We start from the raw sequence: 24,712 nt of genomic DNA on the forward strand, positions 1-24,712 counted from the left end.
CGATAAAAACTGCCTTATCGAAAAAATACTAAGAGGCAAAAAAGTTTTAAGAATATTGAATTTAACTAATTGTACCACAATAATAATTTAATTGAGACGTACAAAGAAGTTTGGGGGGGTTTAAGGGAACAAAACCCCCATAAAATTTTTATGGGGTTCACAAATTTCACTATAATTTTTCTTTAAGATATTCCAGCCATAAGAATGCCACATGTCCATTTTCAATAAAAAATCTTAAATAGTTTTCGATATATTCGAAAAAATCGATTTTCATTTTGTAACTTCAAAGGTCTGTACTTTGTTTATGTGCATATTTGTACAAAGGTATTCTCCTTTTCATGACCATTTTTCAGTGCGTCACAAATTATAGAAAAAAAAGGTAAGTCCATGATAATACACATTTATGACATTTATTCTAACATGACATTTTACTTAAATTTGACAGTTGTCAAATTTTATTTTCAATTTGGAATAAAAACAAATCAATTGTGTCTATTGCATTTATGAAATGGTATTCTCTTTGATTTGTATAGTCTTATAAATTGTACAGATTATATTGATAATATTATTATTTTATTTAATAAATAATTCTTTTTTGATTATGGCGCCATCTATCGACAACTAGAATAATCACCGAACTAGAATAATTACCAAAGTAATCACCGACGTGCCTTTTTTTTCTGTCACTTACAATTTAATGCGTTAGAGAGAAATCGAAAAACTGTTACGTACTGAAAAATGGTCATGAAAAGGACTATAAGTTAGATCCATTCGAACTATTTTTGGTCCCAGAATATGTGATATAATTTATGACCTGTATTTTTGTTACACCCTGTAGATAGGTACCTTATATTACACCAAATATTAACACAAAACTAATAACGAAATACTGTGATATATTTCTTCTTAATGACATAGGTTCAGCTACTTGATAATAGGAGGCATACATTGGTAAAATAATAAATGGTATATTAAAATGTAAGTGGATATTTAAATTAATTCTTTAAAACACACGCGATTTTTCGAACACGACGCTGCAGCCGGAGTGCTCGAAACAGAGCAAGTTTTTTAAAGATTAGTTATCCACGAAAACTTTATTGGTACAAAAAACAGTAAATCCTGTATAAAAGGTATATTTAAAAAACCCTCAAAAGGCCACATCAAATTCACATAACTAGTTTTCGAATGGTTTACCAGTCATCATCAGTGCTTACGTGCAATGTACATGCTAACCACCAAGATAGTATTATACACAAATATGTGGGTCAAAGCCCAGTAAAAGTAGTCCGTCAAGGAAATATAGGTATAAAATGCTACCTTAAGCCTGGATGTTTAAAATATTATGTAATTTGCCCTAGGTAACATCTGAGATCTAGATATGACTTGTTCACATGTTGGAAGTGAGACGGCAAGTGAACAAGTCATGTTCACTTGTACAACATGTGAACAAGTCGTATCTAGATCTCAGATGTTACCTAGGGCAAATTAGATAATATTTTAAACATCCGGGCTTAAGGTAGCATTTTATACCTATATTTCCTTGACGGACTACTTTTACTGGGCTTTGACCCACATATTTTTGTATAATACTATCTTGGTGGTTAGCATGTACATTGCACGTAAGCACTAATAATAATAATAATACTGCACTGATGATGACTGGTAAACCAGTCGAAAACTAGTTATGTGAATTTGATGTGGCCCTTTTGAGGGTTTTTAAATATACCTTTTATACAGGATTTACTGTTTTTTGTATCACATGGTATACAGCCAACTACAGGAAAACTTTTTCCTTGTGGATTTTTATTGGTACACTTTGAAATCATGTATTATTACTACAAAAAATTAAAATAAAAGCTAATAATGTAAAATGGTTGAATTTGTGATGTGCATCAGTATACCTTTCGTTGTTATGGAAATGAGAAAATCAAAAATTAATTTGTACTCTTAGTCCAGAAAGCCACTGCGCATTCGCTAGGAAAAATATTCTAATTCGGATTTTTTGCACAATCTTACTCAAAAAGGACTCCTTTTAACAAATTTGCATGTTGCCAGGACCAAAAGGTGGTCAAAAATTTTTTAAATGTTTTTTTTTTTGTTTTTTTCCTAAAATTATTTTTTTGCATGGAAAAAAGTTTTTTTAGGTTTTTTGGATCATTTCAAACAGAAAAGGTCTTTAGTGACTTTTCTCTAAAAATGATAGTTTTTGACATATAAGCGATTAAAAATTGAAAAATTGCGAAATCGGCCATTTTTAACCCTCAAAAACTATGTGAACAACTCAAAATTTGAATGTTGTCAAGGTAGGTAGATATTCTTTAAACATCGATTGATGAAATCCCGAAGAGGTTTTTGCAATATAATATTCAAAACTCCTTTGTTTTTTAATTGCTTATAAAGCGTGCGCGACACTATTTTCCACCGACAGTATGGTGCAAATGAAAGGAATAAATTCGTTATTTCGTAAACCTGCGGCTTTAAGGAAAAATCCCGAAACAGGTCGATCTTTATTTATAAGTTGTGATATTGTGGCATATATGATATACTAGTGACGTTATCCGTCTGGGCGTGATGACGTAATCGATGATTTTTTTAAATGAGAATAGGGGTCGTGTGGTAGCTCATTTGAAAGGTTCTTCAATTCTCTATTCAGTAATGTAAACATTTACATAATTATTTATACAGGGTGTCCTTCTACTTCTTTTTTTTTCAAATAATTTAATTTAATAAAAATTTTTTGGACACCCTGTATAAATAATTATGTAAATGTTTATATTACTGAATAGAGAATTGAAGAACCTTTCAAATGAGCTAGCACGCGACCCCTATTCTCATTTAAAAAAATCATCGATTACGTCATCACGTCCAGATGGATGACATCACTAGTATACCACGTATACCACAATATCACAACTTAAAAATAAAAATCGACCTGTTTCGGGATTTTTTCTTAAAGTCGCCGGTTTACGAAATAACGAATTTATTCCTTTCATTTGCACCATACTGTCGGTGGAAAATAGTGTCGAGCACGCTTGATTAGCAATTAAAAAACAAAGGAGTTTTGAATATTGTATTGCAAAAAACTCTTCGGGATTTCATCAATCGATGTTTAAAGAATATCTATCTACCTTGTCAACATTCAAATTGTCAGTTTTTCACATAGTTCTTGAGGGTTAAAAATGGCCGATTTCGCAATTTTTCAATTTTTAATCGCTTATATGTCAAAAACTATCATTTTTAGAGAAAAGTCACTAAAGACCTTTTCTGTTTGGAATGATCCAAAAAACCTAAAAAAACTTTTTTCCATGCAAAAAAAATAAGTTTAGGAAAAAAACAAAAAAAAAACGTTTACAAAATTTTTGACCAACTTTTGGTCCTGGCAACATGCAAATTTGTTAAAAGGAGTCCATTTTGAGTAAGATTGTGCAAAAAATCCGAATTAGAATATTTTTCCCAGCGGATGCGCAGTGGCTTTCTGGACTATCTGTCACACAAGATTAATTGTTATTACTGGTTGTATTTTGCCTAAAAATGTGTGTTCTAACATTGATTACTTAATAAAGCAGAATCGCAATTAATACCGCAAAAATCGGAAGACGCTTATATAAAAAAGAATACGACAAGTTCATTAAATGGATGGAAGAGCAAAAGGTAACAGATACAAATAAACGAGTTGTGCTTGCTTACCTTCAGAAAATATCGGAACAGTACAAGCCGTCAACAAAGCGTTGTCCACATGAAATTGAGAAGTATGTTGAGGATAAACAAAGGGGTCGAAGGATTGAGTATAACCAAGAAGGCGTATGTATTCAATGAAGACAATTTGCGGAAGTTTTTTTACAGATGCACCGGACATTGTGTATTTATTTTTGAAGGTGGCAGCCATTTGCGCTACGTTTGCCTCTTGCAGAAGATGTGAATTGAGCGTTTTACGCTTACATGACATCAAGGAAGAAGAAAGCGTATTACGTATAACTATCCAACTATCTAACACTGTGATAGTTCGACGTTTTACAGTTGCTGATAGCGATGCAATTGATTATGTACGTTTGGTGAAGAAGTATTTAGTACTACGCTCCAAAAATGTAAGTACAGATCGAGTTTTTTCTTACGGTATGATAAAGGAAGTGCACTAATCAAGTAGTTGGTAATAATACAGTCGAACCATATCCCTTGTAAATTGCACGTTATCTAAAATTGGAAGATAGGTTGGACGAGAAATGCATGGAACATGCGTTTCGACGTACGTTCGCTATATTTATGGCGAATAGCGGCATGACAATTAGTCCAGAAAGCCACTGCGCATCCGCTAGGAAAAATATTCTAATTCGGATTTTTTGCACAATCTTACTCAAAAAGGATTCCTTTTAACAAATTTGCATGTTGCCAGGACCAAAAGGTGGTCAAAAATTTTCTAAACGTTTTTTTTTTGTTTTTTTCCTAAAATTATTTTTTTTGCATGGAAAAAAGTTTTTTTTTGGTTTTTTGGATCATTCCAAACAGAAAAGGTCTTTAGTGACTTTTCTCTAAAAATGATAGTTTTTGACATATAAGCGATTAAAAATTGAAAAATTGCGAAATCGGCCATTTTTAACCCTCAAACACTATGTGAAAAGCTGAAAATTTAAATGTTGCCAAAGTAGGTAGATATTCTTTAAACATCGGTTGATGAAATCCCGAAGAGTTTTTTGCAATACAATATTCAAAACTCCTTTGTTTTTTAATTTCTAATCAAGCGTGCGCGACACTATTTTCCATCGACAGTATGGTACAAATGAAAGGAATAAATTCGTCATTTCGTAAACCGGCGACTTTAAGGAAAAATCCCGAAACAGGTCGATTTTTATTTTTAAGTTATGATATTGTGGCATATATGGTATACTAATGACGTCATCCATCTGGGCGTGATGACGTAATCGATTATTTTTTTAAATAAGAATAGGGGTCGTGTGCTAGCTCATTTGAAAGGGTCTTCAATTTTCTATTCAGTAATATAAACGTTTATATAATTATTTATACAGGGTGTCCTACTTCTTTTTTTGTCAAATAATTTAATTTAATAAAAATTTTTTGGATACCCTGTATAAATAATTATATAAATGTTTATACTACTAAATAGAGAATTGAAGAACCTTTTAGATGAGCTACCACACGACCCCTATTCTCATTTAAAAAAATCATCGATTACGTCATCACGCCCAGACGGATGACATCACTAGTATACCATATATGCCACAATATCATAACTTAAAAATAAAAATCGACCTGTTTCGGATTTTTTCCTTAAAGTCGCCGGTTTACGAAATAACGAATTTATTCCTTTCATTTGCACCATACTGTATACACATGTAACGGTGTCGCGCACGCGTGATTAGAAATTAAAAAACAAAGGAGTTTGAATATTGTATTGCAAAAAACTCTTCGGGATTTTATCAATCGATGTTTAAAGAGTATCTACCTACTTGGGCAACATTTAAATTTTCAGTTTTTCACATAGTTTTTGAGGGTTAAAAATGGCCGATTTCGCAATTTCTCAATTTTTAATCGCTTATATGTCAAAACCTATCATTTTTAGAGAAAAGTCACTAAAGACCTTTTCTGTTTGGAATGATCCAAAAAACCTAAAAAAAACTTTCTTCCGTGCAAAAAAATAATTTTAGGAAAAAAACAAAAAAAAAACATTTAAAAAATTTTTGACCACCTTTTGGTCCTGGCAACATGCAAATTTGTTAAAAGGAGTCCTTTTTGAGTAAGATTGTGAAAAAAATCCGAATTAGAATATTTTTCCTAGCGGATGCGCAATGGCTTTCTGGATTAAATAGATCAAATCCAACGACAAGTAGGATGAAAATCGGCTGCTGTGGCGACTGGTTACATTAAAAAGAGTATTAGGTAGGGAAGAAGAATGTTTCAAACATTATTGGGAGTGCCATTGCCACTAATGGAAGAACAACCTCATTGGCTCCAGGAAATGTCAATAGTATTCATTTGATATAAAAAACATTTAAATTACAAATGTATACTATTTTTATTCAGTTGCAATGCGAAACCAAAACTGTCTTAATTTTTACTTAGGTTAGAGAGAGATAGCAGCCTATGCATTCTCTGAAGAGCCTCTAATAAGAGGTGAAATCGTCGATAAGAGTGCTGGCCGCGCTCTCTAACCTAAGTAAAAATTAAGACAGTTTTGGTTTCGCATTGCAACTGAATAAAAATGGTATACATTTTTATTTTATATTAGTATTACTCCTATAGAATAACTAGGTCCATTTTCCGTTGGAACTTTACCAAGCTGCAGACGGGGGTTGTGAATTGCATAGTGTAGAATTCCTTCCTTATTGTCTTCACTGCAGCATCCATTTGGCTTGCATATTGTAGAAGCCTTGGAGGTGTCACCAGGAAAATGGTCCAATAAGTTTTTCAATTAAAACTCTTTTAAAAATATTTTATTTTAAAAATATTTTTATTAGGTTGAAAAACTTAAACTTTAGAAGTATAAATATTTCAATCAATACCAATTGTACTTTTTACATTCATTTAAAAGATTAAGATTTTCAAATATATGAATAAAATTTTTTAAATATCTGTTAGCAATATTTTATTCCTATTTTATTTATTTGACGGTACAAGGTATGTACTTACTCCTGTCAGGTCAGATCAATATTTAAAACTGTTGATGTTGCCATGGTAACTTTAGAACACGCGCCTTTTTGAAAGTTGAATGTAAACACGCTGAGGCGTTCTTTAACCTTCCGGAACTAACATAGGTTTTCTAGACATTAAAGCTAACATCGGTGTCAGAGACAGACATAAAAAAAATTAAAGCACTCATGGGAGTGCCGACAGAAGTGAAAACTTCTTATCTTATAGTGTGTAAATTACGATCTCAATGCTTTTTCCCCATCCAAAAAGAAGTTCTATAGCTATATTATAGAGGGTGTCCAGAAACTCTACCGACAAACGAAGACAGAAGATTCCTCAGGTAATTTTAAGACCATTTAACAAAATTCACTCAGTCCGAAAATGCTTCTCCTGAGGGAGCTAGAGCTCTTTGAAAATGGCGTCTTGTAACTAGTTTTTCTTAAATACCTCCAGAACGCTTCTACTTAGAAAAACAAAAATTTGTACGCATATTTATCTTCCAGAGATAAATCGATTCCATCTATTGCGAATTTATAGTACCGGTCATAGGCGTCCGTTTTGGGTAGAGTAACGGTTATTTTATCGCATAACTTTTTTAACTTTATATTTTAAGCTTCTTTCACTTTGGGTTATTAAATTCTGAGGTATGCTAGTACTAATAGATACTCTTGACTTAAGTCGGTAGGACACACCGTTTTCTAGAAAAATCGATTTGAAAATTTTTCGTCTATTGAATTTGAAAAACAATTGAAAAAAATTTTGAAAAAAAAACGGTGTATTTTACCAACTTGAAGCAAGAGGAACTTTTACTACTAGAATACCCCACAATTTAATAATCTAGTGTCAAAAATGCATAAAAATTAAAGACAAATAAGTTATGCGATAAAATAACCGTTGACCTACACAAAACCGACGCATAGGTATGACCGATGCTAGAAATTCGCAATTAATGAAATCGATTCATCTCTGGAATATAATTGAACGTACAAGTTTTCATTTTTCTAAATAGTTTTTTTTTATTTTTTTTTGAAATTTAAAAAACGAAAAATTTTTAAATAAATTTTTCTAGAAAACGAGGTATCCTATCGACTTAAACAAGAGTGTCGTTTAATACAAGAATACCTCACAATTTAACAATCCAGAGTCAAAAATACTTAAAATTTAAAGACAAAAAAGTTATGCGATAAAGTAACCGTTGCCCTACCCAAAACGGACGCCTATGACCGGTACTAGAAATTTGCAATGGATGTAATCAATTTATATCTGGAAGATAAATATGCATACCAATTTTTGTTTTTCTAAATAGAAGCGTTCCGGAAGTATTTAAGAAAAACTAATTACCAGACGCCATCTTCAAATAGCTCTAGCTCCATTAGGAAGCATTTTCGAACTAAGTGAATTGGGCTAAATTGTCTTAAAATCTGAGGAATCATCATAATAAAATTATGTTGAATAATCGAGTGCAAACATAAATATATAAGCAAAATTATTGGCTAATACTCGTTAGGTGAATGTGAATTTAAATGGAAATATATAAAAGGATATAAAAGGATTTCTGGGCAACTATATGGGCAAATATATACACGTGTTTCGGCCTAATTGGACCTCATCAGTATAGTGTAGCAAGTTAAAAAAGTTATATGTTAACTTGTAAATGGATCACTACAGGGGCAATGTTACCATTTTTGGTCATATTATTAGAAGACCCGCATATCGCAAGGCTACAACTAACACTGCCAAGGTCCAATTAGGCCGAAACACGTGTATATAGTTGTCCAGAAATGTATGGAATGATGACCCTTCATCATTTCTTCCCCATCCAAAAAGTGCACAGCGTGCCTAAAGAAGTTTTCATTTCAAAAATTTATTTCGCCGAAGCGGTGACGGTCGCTAGTTCAACACTTTTTCCCCATCTAAAAAGTGTATAAGGTCCCTAAAAAAGTTTTCGATTAAAAAATTTATTTCAATCACGGTCGTTAATTCAATACTTTTTTCCCATCTAAAAAGGGCAAAACGTCCCTCAAGAAGTTTTCACTTCTTCAAAACATTATTTCGTCGAAGCAATGACGGGTGGGATGACGGTCGCTAATTCAATATTTTTCGCCATCTAAAAGGGGTACAACGTTTCTACAGAAGTGTTCACTTCAAAAATGTATTTCCCCGAAGCGATGACAGTCGCTAATTCAACACTTTTTCCCCATCTAAAAAGTGCACAAGGTCCCTAAAGAAGTTTTCACTTAAAAATTTTATTTTGTCGAAGCAATGACGGTCGCTAATTTAATACTTTATCCCCATCTAAAAAGTGCACAACGTCCCTAAAAACTTTTCACTTCAAAAATTGATTTCGCCAAGGCGATGACGGTCGCTAATTAAATACTTTTTCCCCATCTAAAAAGTGCACAATGTCCTTAAATAAGTGTTTACTCCAAAAATGTGTTTCGTTGAAGCAGTGACGGTCGCTACTTCAATTATTTTTCCCCATTTAAAAAGTGCACAACGTTCCTAAAGAAGTTTTCACTTTAATAATATTACTATTGTTATACGTAGATTATAACGTACGTACAAAATTTATTTCGTCAAAGCGATGACGGTCGCGAAATCAATCCTTTTTGCCCATCCCAAAATAGATTTTTCATTTATTTTAAATTTAAATACTTCTACACAATTTATATACATATACATAATAAATATACGTACAAAATTTATTTCGCCGAAGAGATGACGGTCGCGAAATAAATCCTTTTCCCCCATCCAAAAATAGGTTTTACATTTATTTTAAATTTAAATACTTCTATACAATTTATGAACACATACACATAATATAGATACGTATATATAAATACGCGAAATAAATCCTTTTTCCCCGTCCTAAAATAGGTTTTACATTTATTTTAAATTTAAATACTTCTATACAATTTATATATACATACACATAATATACCTATATATGTACAAAATTTATTTCGCCGAAACGATGACGGTCGCTATGATGGTCGCGAAATCTATCCTTTTTCCTCATCCTAAAATAGGTTTTGGATTTATTTTAACTTTAAATACCTCTACACACAATTTATATATACATACACATAAGCGATGACGGTCGCAATGACGGTCGCGAAGACGGTCGCAATGACGGTCGCAATGACGGTCGCGAAGACTGTCGTGATGATGGTCGCGAATTCAATACTTTTCCCCTATCCAAAAATCGCACAACCTTCCTAAAGAAGTTTTCACTTTTCACATTTTTTCCATCGACACACTTTCAAGCGTAGGGTTGCGTTTACTCCTTGAAGGAGTGAAATTAAACCATAATGATCCATATTTTTAATTTATTAAGTCTCTTAAACATTAGTAAAATGCCAAAGAAAATAAAAACAATTATATTACATCTCATTTGTGAAAAACAAACTCAATTTTTCCCCTGCTGTTTTTTTGTACCTAGCTTCACTTTTTACTTCTGGCAATTGGGTTACTAAATTACCAGCACAGGTTCTTTCGTTATATTTTCTATTTTTTTCATCGATTATGTCACATCAAACATAGGTCTCTGAGACAAAATTTGCTGATAATTGCATAATCACTTGACATTGAAGACTCAAACTTCAACACTAAAAACAGCCACCTGAATGAGGCACCTACTGACGGTGGCGAAGATACATAACGAACAATTTTGATATAATTGTAATACTCCATTAAAATGTTACAATTTTTAAGCCATACCTTGCATTTGTTAGAGGAGTCAATTTTATTTCTTTAATGTGTAGGAGGGATTAGTAGAAGCTTAAGTTCAAGTTTTTGGGGTCGCCACCCTTGTCCCCCGGCCACCATCTTGGAAACGGGGTGTAAAGGGGTTTCGAGCTATATCTCATAAACTACCAACCCTACAAAAAATCTAATAAAACATAAAATGTAGAAAATAAAATTTTCTACAAGTTTGTTTCTATTAGTTTCTATTTATTTATATAGGTTTTACAACGCTCCAAACTTGACCTGATTCTCGAATGCTCATAGGGATACAATAAAAACAAAAGTTAGGCTTACTTTTCTATCTATATATATTTGTATGCATACAATTTATTATAATTTTAACATTCCTATGCTATTATTAATCTGCTTTTGACCTTTTTCCCCACTATAAAACTTATAACCCTAAGCATATATAGAAAAGGCCCAAGAAGTTGTTTGAGGACAAATTCGCCGGTTCAGAAGAAGAATGAAGCAACCGCAAAATGCAAAATTTTTAAGAAGAGCAAAAAAAACGATTTTTGATATCAAAATCATAAAGTATGATCAAAATTAGCCATTCACCACACCGTGGTCAGGATCTCGAGATTTAAGCGTTTTTTGGGGTGTGCCGCTTGTCTATGAAGTAGCATGACTTTTTTTCTATTGGATATTTTAACTTAAAATTTTGCAAAAAACTTCTTCATGAAATATATTTTATTGTTGTGTTGTGTAACAAAATACTACTTTGCAGTAGTATTTGTATGGGGAATGGAAATGATAAGATGAAATGAGTGATGAACAAATAATATATAGATGAATAGACAGATGCGCACTGAATGGAGTTAGGCTAGATAGATATGCAAGTGAACGACAACTTGACACTCAAGGATGGATACGGCCAATTTTCATGCCTGTCGAAGACAGTAGATCAAAATAGATAGAGATGATGACTAGAAAGGGAAATATGAAGATAAAAATAGATGCTTAGAAAATAGATAGAATAAATATAATAATATAATAAAAATAGAAGACTACAGGGGATAAATAACATAGAATAAGTTGCGGGCGCCAGAAGATCGGAATTGACCAACCTCCCAGGTATCTTACACTGATGTAAAATATTCAATATATTAAATCAATAAATTCAAAAATGAGGGAAAAGAAAAAAAATAATTGATATACAAAACACATAACTATTTATTAAATAGAACTACCTAGATTATTGACAACCTCTGAGTTACGATAAGTGAAACTATGTGATTCTAAAATGACAATTCGAAATAATTAACTATCTGAATATAAATATAAAACTATGGTTACATTAGTGCTGGAGTAGCTTTTATATGGAACGTACCCCCAACTTACATCTAGGTTAAATAACAACCTTCACCAAATAATTGTACGATTGCAATACGTACAGCAACGTTAAATCCTATAGAAAAATGAATAGTAAAAATACCTCAATAATATAAATAATAAATATATAAAACTCAGTGGCGGCCGGTCAGGGTCGGCAGTGCCGACCCACACATTATGGACACATTGTAGATTTTCTAAATATTTAATTTAATCCAGAGTTGATGATATTTGTTTCTGTAAAATAAAAAAAATCTGTGAGATAATACAGACTAAATTTAATTCATTGTTTTTAAAAGAATTCGATCAATCCGATACGTTACGTGATCCCTACGCGTAAGAAACTTTTCAAATTATTAATCCCAGCCGTGCATCCGATTGCGATTGTATGAATTCTTTTTTATAAGATCAGCTTCGCTTCGACGGCAAGCCGTCCCTAGATCTACGATTTGAAGCGCTGCGCTGTGGAATATTAGACAACCAATTATACATTTCACAATAATTTCACCCGTATTTGAATGGCAGGGTCCGGCACATAAACAATCTGCCGATCGGTGATAGGTAGACACAGCAGCAGGCAAGCCACGTAAATCTAAAGTGCGCTCGGGATGAAATTAATTATGAAATAAAGTAGCTTTTGGAATTTTAAATCTCGGTTAGTTTTCACTGTAGCAGATTTTCGTAAACAGCTTTTGGAAGTTTTTAATTTTATTTTATTAAAAAAGGCGACAATTTTGCAAGTGATGATATTATCTCGATTCGTGAAACAATCGGTTTGAAAACTTTACTAAATGATTATTCTTTTAATATTTTTTTTACATATTTTTAAGAAAGTGTTTACCCAAACTGATGTGATATTCAATGTTGTTGAAAATCAGTCAACTGACATTATTTATTCCAAAAATAGAATAACAAAGCTGGTAAAAAATCTCAGAGATAGTAATTTTCAATATAATATACGCAGTGACGTTTTGGATTCGCTTGATATTTCCGAACACCCCCAAAAAATACAAAAGTATGACACAGATCTCGAAAAACAAGTATATTTTGAAATTTTTGATACTATTATTATTTGTGCAAATAGATATTCCTTTTTTTCAAATTTTGAAGATTTGCAAAATTTTGAAGCTTTGCAAAAATTTAAAAGTTACGCCAAAGAATTTTCAAAGTATCTATTAGACAAGTGTATTAAAACTATGCATCACTCTTTAATCAAATAGACAACTAAATAAATGAATTAAAAGTTTTATATGCTGATCCAAATATTTTCGCAAGATGGGATAAGTTACAAAATATGTATAATTTTATATACTGCAATTCATTGCAACAAACTGTTCCCGAAATTAATAAATTATTATCATGAATTCTCTCATTGCTACCAACTTTTGCCTTAAGGTGATACAGTAGCGATCAACAGGTAGCAACAAAAATGCGGTCCAATATTCCGAAAGTTCTACGAACTTTCAAAAGTGAGGCAACAGTGCGTTGGTGATTCGACACTGACAGTGACGTTTATACTATCAAAAACAATAATTTTTATACAGATAGGGGCGAAATGTTGCGAAGTCAGTGACGTTCGATTTATTGTTAAAAAAAACGATTTTTGGTAGTTTCAATGTGACACAAAGTCTAGGCACGGGTGTCGTGTTCATATTAACAATGATATATCGAACCTATCTCCAAAGTCAACATTGGACCAAGAAACAAATTCGACATAACATCACCAACACCAACACGGCGAGCATGAGACTTTATGTGGGTCCTTATATCCTACTCCTCTGCATTCTCCAGGCATACGGTACACTATCAGTAAAAAGGAATAAATTTCGGTATAAATGCTTTATTTTCTCACTCCTTTTTTTATAATTTAGGATCTACATCATTGTGAAGTTATTATGAAGTTAATTTATATAAAAAAAACTGTCTCTGCTGACAGGCAAATATAAGATTCTAAAGAAGACTTAACTTGTGGTGTGAAGGCTTCTTCCGGTGCTGTCCTAGGTTATCCACACCTCATGATCTTCTTCGGGAGGCGTCAGGTTTTGATGTACTGGTCTGATGTACTGGTGGATCGGTTGTTGCCTCCGGAGTTGTCTAAATGTTCGTCGAACCCATGGGTCTTGAGGAGCTGCTATTTACCATTTACTTGTACTTTCTGGGGGGGCATTATATATCCTCTGGGCCAAAACAGATGGTGTAAAAACTAGGGCCACGCCCTTCTCCTGGGTGCCTAGAAGAGAAAACAAGATGTAGACAACCCGCAGCATAAATTTATCAAGGGCCCTCACCACCCAAGTCAACAAAACCCCAATATTCCCCACCAGCAGCACAGAAAATCTTGGAAGTGACTTTTAAACCAAACAGTAGACCCCAAATGTTTTAATGTGAACACCCCAATTAAAAAATACAATACAATAAATGAACAAAAATAAATTAATTTAATCCCACATATTTCTATAAAATTAACGTAATAAATTAAACTTGAAAATAATTGATATTTAACACCACTGCTGATGCTAATGAATTAGCATTCACGGAAAATAAGTAAATAGATACCCCAAAATTATTTTCTTATTGGATAAATCAAATTTACAATACGAATACGTAAAAATATAAATATATCCTGCAAATTCGAGTTAGTCAATTAACAAAAAAAATATTATCGGAAAAGTAAATGATAAAACCCAAAAACAACTTACCAGTTAGGTCTGTAGCGCTCGCTGCTACCTACTTGGCGAAGAATATAAAAATGAGCCAGAAAGGCACCAGCATGGTATTTATAAAGGTAAAAGAAATTAATTGAAGGTCAGGATTAGCTGATAACGAAAAAGACATTCTCATTGAAATTGACAAAGTTGAACGTTTTAAAATTACAAAAAATTAATGGCTTGATAAATAATTTTGCTTCGAAATAAAATATTTAGAAAGAACGAAAACTGGAAATAATTAAACTGTTTAAAATGAAAATGGCAATAATATTTTCTCAATAAATATTATTCGAGATGATGGAAATAACTTTTCTAATTTAAATCAGGCATCACTAATTTCATTATTGAATTGAAAATGGATATACAGGGTGCACGAAAAGAATATAAATGGACCGACTAATAAATATTTGCTACAAATGAAAATCAACAGCTACCTGAGAGGACCTCTAAATGCAGAGTGGGTCTTATTAAAATAAATTCTACAAAGTAGCGGGTTTGCACGCTACACACCCCCCATCTCGAAAAAAAATTTCAAGTGTTGGAAATTTTTTAATATAACAAATAAAAAGACGGAAGAAAATAAGGAAAGAAGAAAGCAAAGTAAGTGAAAACAACATCAATGGAGGAAGAAAGAGAACAAAAAAAATGAAGTAATATATTAGAAGAAGATTCAAAATTCTTATATAATCATATAAAATTAACAAAAAGAAGAAAAAAAATCACGACTAACTCTATCTTTCAAATACACTACTTATTTGCAGCAATATCAAGTTATGTAAAAAAAATGTAACATGATTCACCAATAAGCAAATACAAGAGAACATATAATATAGTATAAATTGCAATAGTAAACCCAAAAAAAATCAAAATATTTAACTAATATTCACTACATAAGTATATGTATCTATCGCTAACCTAACGCGATGTAGAATTACCATACAATTATTAAAAAAAATATATATATATTTTCACCATGCACTAAAGCAACACGACTCTAAAAAAGAAATTTGACCATCATTACTATATAATGGCAAATTTCCAAATAATATTCAAATGAGTAAGTAACATAATTTAAATAGGTAAGTTCTCTATCTTACTCTATTTAAAGAACAGGCCTATTTAGTCCATAGACTAAAGCCTCAGGGAAACATAAATGATACATATAGTATCCATTTATGCTATATGGTAGCATTTTAGTCCACCCTCAAGGGTAAATTAATGTTCCTAACAAGGATACATCAAATAAAAGTGTCCAACGACCACTTTTTATAATATAAACTGTCACAACCGTCAAAAATCTAAGGATTCTCTACAGAAATCCTAAAATTTATTCTTTTGATCAATATTTACATCAAAAGATATTATCATACACAGTAGGTAAGCTTAAAATTCAAAACTAACTGAACTGGTAAAGGTAAGCATATATAAATATAAATAAACTGGTACCCATTATAATACCAGTACAGAATATTGTATTAAATTTATAAGTTTAGAACTTATTTCTAATCATGTCAAAAATTGGAATATCTAACACTAAACACGTGAGAGAACAAAAACAATAATGAAATCAACAAATTACCGATTTAGCAAACCTCGCTCTGAAATATATGTCTTGATGAGTACGTTTTGTTATTTAAAAATATTAAAAAAAATATTTTAGTTTTGGTGTCCAGATGGAAAGCAAACAAAGTGGATAAAGCTCATAAATTCTAGAGACAAAACTAGTATCAACAAGAAGCCAGGCGCCAGCATTTAGATGAAAATGAAAAAGTAGTAAGCAAGATTACAAGTATACAAAAATTCGCAAAAAAATTTAAAGCATATTAATTCCTCTAAGGAGTAAACGTGATTACGCAAGAAGAAAACTATAGCATAATGCACTGAAAATCCAAAAGAATAATACGCAAGAGGGTGTATAGTTTTAGCAAAAACCAACAAAAGTAACTCCAAAACGCCATGAAATTACACTCAGAGTTCTCAATCGAGTATAGCATAATAACATTTGAGTTTCAGAAAGAAAGAGAAAAAAAAATTTTACGCAACAACACATCACTGGCCTAAGCACAGCGAAAAAAATTATTTAGTGGAAAAAACAACCACTAAAAATACCGCGAGTTAAACATAACCGTCAACAAAAGCGTAAAATATATATTAAACTAAAATGGCCATAATTTAAAAAAAACTAAAGCATAATAGCATGTAAGCTATGCTTATATGGGTACTAATCAAAACTATCCAAGTGTATACTGAATATCAAAGTACCTACTAGGCGAAAACTACAAGAAAATGCAACTACGAGAACAAATCAAACTAAATACAAATTTATAATTTCAAGCAAGATTGATGAAATCAAAGAAACACAGAGTAATTGGCAAAATGTTAATTCACACAAAAAGTTAAGTTACCGAACTATCATCATCAGAGTTGGTAACATCTAACTTGATATCTCTCACATGAAAGTTTCCAAGATCTACACCATTAACATCTTTAAGGTTGTAGACTAATGGAGAAATCACTTTATTTATAATACAAGGTACAAATTTAGGAGCTAACTTAGCTGAGAAATTGTCAATAGCTTTAGACTGAACAAAATTCTTTTTCCAAACTCTATCACCTACATGAAATTGTACATCTCTTTTCCGGAGATTGTAACGCTTAGAATTTTCGACATGAGCCTGACGTAACCTTTTCTGAACCTCCGAAAAGAGAGGAGACAACTCGTCGGCAGGCCTAGGAGTAAATAACTCGTTGTTAATTTTTAAAGTATTATCCGCTCTTTCCTCAATGATACCAAAAAAGGATCCGTCAGTAGGGATGTTTCTGGCGAAGGTCAGAAAAGATGGAGAAAACTTCGTAACTTCATGTTTGGCAAGACGGATTGCCTGGGCTATTTTGAATATTTCTTTATCCCATTCTTTGTGATCATCATGGATAAAAGAACGAATAGCTGTAACAATGGTTTTATTTACCCTTTCAGTAGGATTTATCTCAGGAAAATACCTAGCGTTATACCAGATCTTTTGAACATTATATTTGGACATTAGGTCTTTAAAGTCTTTGGAAATAAATTGTGGACCATTGTCAACTGCAAAAATTTGAGGGACGCCAAAAATGAGAAAAACTTGGTTTTCTATGAACTTGACAATACCCTTAGATGTTGCTGAAGACATGGGATGTACAAATACAAACTTGGTAAACCAATCTACAACCACTAAAAGGTATCGGTTACCATTTTTCGACCTTGGATACGGTCCTAACAAGTCAGCAGACAAAAATTGAAACGGGAAATTAATGTCTCGATATTTTCCAATTTTCCCAGCAGGCGAAAGATTAGAAGACTTCGACTGGCAACAAGTTTTGCATTTAGAAATATACCTGATGACATAAGCTCTCATTTTAGGCCAGTAGTACAGTTCAGAAACTCTAGCTAAGGTTTTAGAAATGCCTAAGTGTGCAGCTGTAGGCTCATCATGATACATTCTGAGAATATCTTTCCTGTGAGATGTGGGAACAAAAATTTTCCATTCCGGAGAAGAATCTGAGAACTTAGAGTTTGAAAAAACATGTTTGTAAATAATATTATCTTGCACTTTAAACGAAGGATACAAGTCGGGATTACTAATAATTTTATTTAATAATGAACTATACCAAGCATCTGCCTTTAAGCTATTTAAATTAAGAATTGCAATATTTGAAGACGTTTCAGGAATCCGTGATAAGGAATCAGCCACTATATTTAATGATCCACTACGATGAACCACATCAAATTTATGTGACGACAATTTCATAACCCATCTAGCCAAACGTGGGGAGGGATTTTTCATTGTAAAAAGCCATTGGAGAGAACTGTGGTCTGAAATCACCGTAAATTCAGTACCCTCAATATAACCTCTGAACTTTTCAATAGATAGAAGAATTGCAAGGAGTTCTTTTTCTGTAGTGCTATACTTACGTTGACACTTATTCAATGTTTTGCTAAAATAAGCAATTGGATGTTCAAAACCATCTTCTTTTTGAAAAAGTACACCTCCAACACCTAAATCGCTAGCATCACAGGCTAGAAAAAATTTCTTGCTAAAATCTGGGCTTGCAAGAATCGGAGCAGTGGTTAGAAGATTTTTAACCTTGGCAAAGGCTTCATCAGCTTGACAATTCCACGAAATGGGTTGACCTTTCTTTTTACCCTTTAAAAGATCTGAAATCGGAGCACAAACTGTACTAAAGTTGGGAAGAAAACGACGATAATAACCTATCAAACCAATGAGACGACGGATTTGAGTAGAAGTTTTAGGAACGGGATACTCAAGAATGGATTGGATTTTTTCGGGATCAGTTCGAAGACCATTTTCATCAACTATAAAACCAAGAAACTTTAAAGAAGACCTACAGAACTGGGATTTTTCAAAATTAATAGTCAAATTGGCAGATTTGAGTTGCCTAAAAAGGGACGAAAGAACCTCCATGTGGGTTTTGAAATCTGGAGTAACCACTATAATGTCATCAATGTAATAGAACACATATGGATCCAATTTGGGACCTATTACATTGTCCATTAACCTACACATGGCTTGAGCACTATTGTTTAGACCAAAAGGAAGTACATTAAAACAAAATACACCGCGATTTGGAATAGCAAAAGCTGTCTTAATTTTTGACGATTCATCTAAAGGGATTTGGTAAAAAGCATGACGTAAATCAATCGAAGAAATGTACTTTGCATCTCTAACTTTAGAAATGATAGAGTCAATGAGAGGCATTGGATAACTATCTGGAACTGTCACCGAATTTAACTTTCTACCATCGAAACAAATTCTATGCGTGTTGTCCTTCTTTTTAACAAGGCACAAAGGATTTAGCCAAGGAGTGGGAATATTTAAAGGTTGAACGACTTTAAGTTGTATCAGCTCGTCGATACCAGCATTAAGGATTTTCATCATTGCCGGAGACAATGGGTACTGCCGTTGTTTTATCGGTTTCGCATCACCTGTGTCAATATGATGAGTATAGAGACTGGTGCGACCAATTGCATCCGTAGGGGCTATTTCTTTATAAAGCTGTACCATGGAATCAAGTTGTGCTGACTGAAGAAGAAAGACTCAGCCTATCTATTATAGTATTTACTACACAAGTGGAAAGTTCAGCAGAATTAAATGAAAATTTTGCAAAATCAATCTTAAGTTCAAATTTTGAAATAAAATCCATGCCTAAAATTAGCTTATGGGAAATAGAAGGAACAACTAAAAATTTCAAAGTGTGGACAGTACCTAACAAATTCACTGGTAATTCCACAAAACCAATTGTATTTTGAATACTACCATCAGCAGTAGTCAACTGAATGCAAATGTCATAATTTAATTGTAAGTTAAATTTTTTTAGTAAGTACAAACAAGGAGAACCAATAATAGAAGCATTGCTACCACTGTCTATCAGTGCTGAAACATTCTCATCATGGATAGCAATCGTAATGTAAGGACGGTTATCAGATCCGTGAACATCCAATAATGGATAAGCATGTATATGATTTGAAAAATTTTCTTCAACAGAAAACTGTAGCCCTAAAATTTCATCAGAATTTTTGTTTACCGAAGGAGCAGTTGGAATTGAAGAAAAAGAAGAAGAAGAAGAGACGGAGGCATGAGAAATTGAGTCCTTTTCCTTGAAATTTGTTTTAGAATTTGTAAGAGGGCGAGAAGAAGAAGAAAAAGAAGACGGTGATGATAATGATTCATCTGAGATTATTTCACAAGTCGAAAGGGGACGGGAAGAAGAAGAATACTTCGAAGAACGACTATGGCTAAAACAAATTAAATTTATATCTGCAGAAAATTTATCACCATGAATATCGTTTTTAAAATTATTTTCCATATTATTATTTCGAAATTGAGAAACCTTAGTCGAGCGTTTATTTTTGGAAAAATGACTATTTCCACCATAAAAAGAATTTTGGGAAGTCGAAGTGTTAGAAAACCTACAAGAACGCTTATTACTTCCATTGCCAAAGTTAACAATAGCACATTTACCTTGTGATTTTTCATCATCGGCAAAATTAGAAGAATGAGAATTATCACAATCAGACCTAAAATAATTCAAATTGGAACTACCAAACGAGTACGGGGTGTAAATACTATCAGTACTATAATTTCCATAAATATTATTTGAACTGTTACACTTTGAAAAATTATGTTCAGCAACTTCACTACATACAGAGACTTGGTCATTAACGCAAAAGTTCTTATTATTCGAAAAATTAAAATTGCAATTATTATGCACACCATTATTAGTTACCTTACCATATGTATCCGACACATGGTAAAAATCATTATTTCCTGAAAACTCAGTACAATTAACACCGGAATTTTCCGGAATACCAAAATTAGCATGGGTCATCAATTTCGGGACATTCCTGGAGCGTCGTTGTTTGCACCAGGGCTCGCGTTTTTTGAACATTTCGGGCAACTATTAATGGAGACTTCGCTTCTACCACACCCAACACAAAACAAATTTTTGGGCCGTCTGCACTGGCGAAATGAGTGACCCCGTAACCTGCAATTCCAGCATGACAACCTGGAATTCCTCGACTCTCTATTCCGGAAACTTGCACTCGCAGCTGGATCCGCTGTGATTTCTAACGCGCCCTCAATTTTCCTACATAGCGAAGCTAACTCTTTTACAGAGCAAACTTCGTGCAAAACTAACACCCTTATAAAATCAGGCAATAACCCCCGCCTAATTTCGGCCACAATCTCCTCCTCAGGAATTTTTGTGGGAAGACGATGAAACAGTGACTCAAAATTTGCAATAAATTGCGAAACAGGCTCTCCAAACTGTTGTTTTGTCGACCTGATTTTGTCCCAGAGATTCCTTTCATAATCCACAGGAAGATATGTCTCTTTCAAGGCACTGACTAAATCAGCCCATGAAGTGAAAGACTCACGCACAAAATGGTTGTGCCACCAGGTAAACGCTGGTCCCTCAAAAAGGTCTGATGCTGACAAAAACAAATCCTGATCCGAGCAGTTTCGCGAAACCTTTAATGTTTTCAATTTTTCGAGGAAACCAACCAAATTTTCCCTACCGGTAAACTTCTGTAGATCCCATTTGTAAACAGGAACTAATTTTGGGACTCCTACCTGTGGTAACCTAATAGGCGAAGCAATTGGTGTAGAGGCTGGTGCCTCTGCAATATCATCCTGCTGAGGTGTTACTTTCTCCTCCAATACCCCTTCTAACATTGACAACTTCGTCGTGAGTTCCTTTTTACTTTTTTGTTCCTGCTCCGTATTTGTTTCCATACGTCGCAGGCGGTTGGCAACATGACTTAGACGATCAATAAGTGTCTTATACTGTGACGACTTGCGGCTACCAACGAAAGTCTGAACAATTTCAGTAATATTTTGGACAGACTCTGAAGTTTGTTTGAAATTTTCAGCAAAATCTATGTCCACGCTAATAGAAGAAGTGCTTCGATTTGAAGACTCTTGAGTAAGAAGGCCACGTAACAGTTGTCTTCTCTCTTCCGCAGTTTTGGGGACATCTTGACCTCTAATTGAAATTTCGTACGCTAACTCACTGGACTTAAGATGGTTCGGGTTGAAAGGCAAAGGCATTGTGAAAAATTTGGGAAGAAAAAACAACCAGCAAAAGAAAAACTCACTTAGTGGCAAAAAAAACGACTGAACTAACCCCAGTAACACATATACGTATGTTATGATCAATATATGAAAGTAAATAAATTACTGAGTTAATATCAAATCATTAAAAATTAAAATAATGTAAATATTCATAATATGCAATTCAGTTGTATCAGCAAGAGACAAATTACTGACTAATTATGAATTAACTTGTAAGCAAAAAAAAAAAAGAAATGAGAGGTTTTAAAACAAATATACCAAAATTCACCCAATACTAACAGTGCAAAATATACCAAAGAAAACAGAGAGCAGAACCCAGTTGAGGCACCAATTTTGTCGTGTTCATATTAACAATGATATATCGAACCTATCTCCAAAGTCAACATTGGACCAAGAAACAAATTCGACATAACATCACCAACACCAACACGGCGAGCATGAGACTTTATGTGGGTCCTTATATCCTACTCCTCTGCATTCTCCAGGCATACGGTACACTATCAGTAAAAAGGAATAAATTTCGGTATAAATGCTTTATTTTCTCACTCCTTTTTTTATAATTTAGGATCTACATCATTGTGAAGTTATTATGAAGTTAATTTATATAAAAAAAACTGTCTCTGCTGACAGGCAAATATAAGATTCTAAAGAAGACTTAACTTGTGGTGTGAAGGCTTCTTCCGGTGCTGTCCTAGGTTATCCACACCTCATGATCTTCTTCGGGAGGCGTCAGGTTTTGACGTACTGGTCTGATGTACTGGTGGATCGGTTGTTGCCTCCGGAGTTGCCTAAATGTTCGTCGAACCCATAGGTCTTGAGGAGCTGCTATTTACCATTTACTTGTACTTTCTGGGGGGGCATTATATATCCTCTGGGCCAAAACAGATGGTGTAAAAACTAGGGCCACGCCCTTCTCCTGGGTGCCTAGAAGAGAAAACAAGATGTAGACAACCCGCAGCATAAATTTATCAAGGGCCCTCACCACCCAAGTCAACAAAACCCCAATATTCCCCACCAGCAGCACAGAAAATCTTGGAAGTGACTTTTAAACCAAACAGTAGACCCCAAATGTTTTAATGTGAACACCCCAATTAAAAAATACAATACAATAAATGAACAAAAATAAATTAATTTAATCCCACATATTTCCATAAAATTAACGTAATAAATTAAACTTGAAAATAATTGATATTTAACACCACTGCTGATGCTAATGAATTAGCATTCACGGAAAATAAGTAAATAGATACCCCAAAATTATTTTCTTATTGGATAAATCAAATTTACAATACGAATACGTAAAAATATAAATATATCCTGCAAATTCGAGTTAGTCAATTAACAAAAAAAATATTATCGGAAAAGTAAATGATAAAACCCAAAAACAACTTACCAATTAGGTCTGTAGCGCTCGCTGCTACCTACTTGGCGAAGAATATAAAAATGAGCCAGAAAGGCACCAGCATGGTATTTATAAAGGTAAAAGAAATTAATTGAAGGTCAGGATTAGCTGATAACGAAAAAGACATTCTCATTGAAATTGACAAAGTTGAACGTTTTAAAATTACAAAAAATTAATGGCTTGATAAATAATTTTGCTTCGAAATAAAATATTTAGAAAGAACGAAAACTGGAAATAATTAAACTGTTTAAAATGAAAATGGCAATAATATTTTCTCAATAAATATTATTCGAGATGATGGAAATAACTTTTCTAATTTAAATCAGGCATCACTAATTTCATTATTGAATTGAAAATGGATATACAGGGTGCACGAAAAGAATATAAATGGACCGACTAATAAATATTTGCTACAAATGAAAATCAACAGCTACCTGAGAGGACCTCTAAATGCAGAGTGGGTCTTATTAAAATAAATTCTACAAAGTAGCGGGTTTGCACGCTACACGGGATAAAAAAGTTTATTTGAAGAAAGTGTATTTTTTTGTCTTTCTTAATGGCGGTACAGGCTCCTTTTTGCAATATTTTATTTAGTTATAGAGTAATTTACACATACTAACATATTTCTGAAATTGGGCTCTGTATCGTCATTCTTTATTATATTACGAATAAGTGTGCCAAATATCTCCACAAAATATTCAAAATTACAGCCGCAATCTTGGAACGCGTTTGTTGCTACCTGTTGATCGCTACTGTTTCCTCTTAAATGAACGGGATTTCTCTTGTCTCAAAAGTGCCAAAACGTATTGTCGAAACACCATGGAACAAAAGAGTATGTCAAGCTTTTCTCAAATGTCAATAGAAAAAAACTATTAAAATATCTCCAACAAATTAATAAATTTTACGATGATGTTATAACCCATTTTGCTACGTCCAAACAACATAGACTAAAGTTAATTTATAAACATGTTTAGGATCTAAATCTAAATCTAATGTGAAAAAAACAAAAAAAACAAAAAAAAATAAATAAAAAAAAAACAAAAAACCAAAAATCAAAAATCTTCTATGATGATTGAAGCCTTTCAATTAGATGGTATACCTATCTGAGGAGACAAAAATCTTGCCGACCCTGTCCCTAAAGCCACGAACCGCCACTGATAAAACTCTTAATGAGTTGACGGGCAACAAACTCCTAAGTAAACTAACGAAGTACTGTATGCAAAAGATTCTTTTCCTGACTCGTGGTT

Source organism: Diabrotica virgifera, chromosome 4, assembly GCF_917563875.1.
Source record: "Diabrotica virgifera virgifera chromosome 4, PGI_DIABVI_V3a".
Classification (NCBI taxonomy): Eukaryota; Metazoa; Arthropoda; class Insecta; order Coleoptera; family Chrysomelidae; genus Diabrotica; species Diabrotica virgifera.